A 3,316-nucleotide genomic window follows, 5' to 3' on the forward strand; every position below is an offset into this window, starting at 1 on the left:
TTAAAGGCTTGTTTCCAAACAAGAAACCATCTAAGTGAGATGTCAACTAAGTCCACATGGAAGAAGCAACCAAAGGATTGTAAATCATATGATCCAAAGCCAAATGAGGGAATAGCATCTGAGCCTAAACTGTGAGAATCTGGTTTGCCGAAGGGTGTGGATGACAGTGGGCGCCCACTATATTTTTGTGGGATCTGCATAGGAAATAAGCCTCCAGTGATCTCCATCTTTCTATAAGAGAGGGGCGGGAAAATACTGGTTACTCAATCAGAGTGCATTGGGGAGGTGACTACGGGAGTTCAAAATGATAAATTTGACTCGAATGGTGACAATCTTGTCCGTCGATCCCCCCTCTGATACATGTTAGGCCTGATCTGGTCTTAAGATTTTTCTGTATTTAGTTTGTTTGTTCATATTTATCTCAGATGTGTTTTGTCAATGAACGTGACCCTCTTGAGTTTTAGTTGTATGTTTTTCTGTTTTTCAGTATATGGAACCCAGGATTGATGAATCTATAGGGACAGTCAGTAGAATAAGGGCTCTTGGGGGCCACAGGAGGGGGTGAGGTGGGTAAAAGGGAGCTGATGTCAAGGAGTTCAAGAAGAAAAAGAATGTTTTGAAACTGATTGTGATGGCAATTGTGCAATACTGCTTGATGTGATCGAACAATAGAATGATAGGATAGCTGTATTAACTCCTAATAAAATGGTTTTGAAAGAGAAAAGAAACAAAACCATAGCTTGGGTCAGGTGCACCTAAGTTCTGAAAGTGATGTCTTTGCTGCTTAACATTTTAAATAGGTCTTATTCAGCAGATTTACCCAATGGAATACAATATTTGATTTCTTCACTGTTGCTTCCATGAATATTGATTGTGGATGCAAGTAAAAGGAAACTCTTGACATCTTCAGTCTTTTCTCCATTTATTATGGTGTCGTCTGTTGATTCATTTGTGAGGATTTTTGTTTTCTTTACATTGAGTTGTAATCCATATTGAGGGCTATAGACTTTATCTTCATCAGCAAGTGCCTCAAGTCCTCCTAGTTTTTAATAAGCAAAGTTGTGTTATCTGTATATTGCCGGTTGTTAACACGTCTTCCTCCGATCCTGATGCCGTGTTCTTCTTTATATAGTTGAGCTTCTCAGATATTTACTCAGCAAACAGATTAAATAACTATGGTAAAAGGAAACAGCCCTGAGGCACACCTTTCCTGATTTAAACCATGCTGTATCTCTTTCTATTCAAAAGTTTGCCTCTTGGTCGATGTACAATTTCACCTGAGCACAATTGAGTGTTCTGGAATTTCCATTCTTCTCAATGTTACCCACAATTTGTTGTATAGTCAAGTAAACACCTTTCTGATATTCTCTGCTTTTAGCCAAGATCTATCTGATATCCCTTGTTCCACATCCTTTCCACACCTGGCTTGAATTTCTAGAAGTTCCCTATAGATGTTACTGCTGAAGCAATTTAAAAATTATCTTCAGCAAACTTTTACTTGCCTGTTTGATCTATTAATGATATTTTTTGAAAAATTCTGCCTTCTATTAAATCACCTTTCTTTGGAATAGGCATAAGTATATATCTCTTTCAGTCAGTTATTAAGGTGATTATCTTCCATATTTCTTGGCATCTGAGTGAGCACTTCCAGTGCTGTATTGATTTGTTGAAGCATTTCACTTGGTATTCTGTCAATTCCTGGAATATTATTGTTATTAGCCAATACCATCAGTGTAGCAAGGACTTCTCCAATACGGTTCTTGATCATCGTATACCTCATTAAATGGTGAGCTGTCAGTGAGTTATTTTTGGTACAGTGAATCTGTATTTCTTTCATCTGATGCTTCCCGCATTGGTCAAGTTTTTGCCCATAGAATCCTTCGATACTGAAATTCAGGCCTTATTTCTTTCTTTAATCTACTCAGCTTCAGATATGCCAGGAATGTTGTTGTTGTTATTGCTCTTCTTCTTCTCCCTCCTCCTCCTTCTTCTTTTTAAACTGAAGACTTTGCACATTTTGTTATGATACTTTGTCTTCCCAGGTCACCCTTTGAAAAGTTCTGTTCAGCTCGATGAATGCATTTCATCCATTTGCTTTCACTTCTCTGCACTCTAGAGCAAGTGTCAAAGTCTCTTTGGGCATCCATTTTGATCTTTTCTTCCTTTGTAGTCTCTTTAATGAAGGTTTGTCTTCTTCGTGTATGCTGTCATTGATGTCATCCCACAACTTGTCTGACGTTTGGTCATGAGGGTTCAATGTGTCTGTTTTGAGGTGTTCTCTATCTTCACATTGGATATGCTCAGGGCATATTTGGGGCGCCATTTCCTTTTTAATTTTCTTTAACTTCATCTTGAACTTACACATGAGCAACTGAGAGTATGTTTTGAAGTCTACCACTAGCCTTATTCTGATAATGATATTGAACTTCTCCATATTCTGTTTGCACAGATAGAGTCAATTTAATTCCTTTGCATTCAATCCAGCCAGGTCCATGTGTGCAGTTGCAATTTAAGTGGTTTTTGTTAAAGAAGCAAAACAAGAGAATATATATATATATATTCAAAAACAGTGAAAATATATATATATATTCACTGTTTTTGTATCTTTATAGTGATATACGAGGGGGTGCCCCCCAAATTCCTAATTTCATTGAGTAGAGTGGAGCTTTTGTAGTATGCATTTTTCCACCTGAGCGAGCATCAAGCCACTCACTCTGAGTTAATTCACCCAATGGCATTGCCTGGGAAGGTTCTCTGTGGTCACACTGAATTTTTGGTAAAAGCAGTTTCACTCAAACCTCGCTGTTTTTTTGTGCGGCTGATTTAAGAGAACAGCATGTGGTTGTGAAATTTTGTTTCCTGCTTGGAAAAAATGCCTCAGGAACTGTTGTGAGGTTGAACACAGCTTACAAGGACAGCACTATGGGGAAAAACTCAAGTGTATGAGTGATTTTCTCCTTTCAAGGAAGGTGAAATGTCAATCGATGACAAACCTCATCCTGGACATCCATCAACTTGCCAAACAGACAAAAATGTCAACTTGTAGTGCATTTGGGGTTCATTACACGAGGTCAGGCTGTTAATCAAGCTTTCTATTTAGAGGATCTAAAAATATAGCATAACAATGTGTGACAAAAAGGCCTGATTTGTGGCAGACAGGGGACTGGTTTTGTCACCACAACAATGAACCTGCTCACACAGCAGTCTCAATGTGCCAGTTTTTAGCAAAGAACAGCATACCTCTCTCACCTTACTCACCTGACCTTGCTCCATGCAACTTCTTTTTGTTTCCACGAATACAGAGGGACATGAAAGG

This window comes from Echinops telfairi, unplaced genomic scaffold (assembly GCF_000313985.2).
Source record: "Echinops telfairi isolate 266 unplaced genomic scaffold, ASM31398v2 ScPeMD7_7424;HRSCAF=8462, whole genome shotgun sequence".
Lineage (NCBI taxonomy): Eukaryota > Metazoa > Chordata > Mammalia > Afrosoricida > Tenrecidae > Echinops > Echinops telfairi.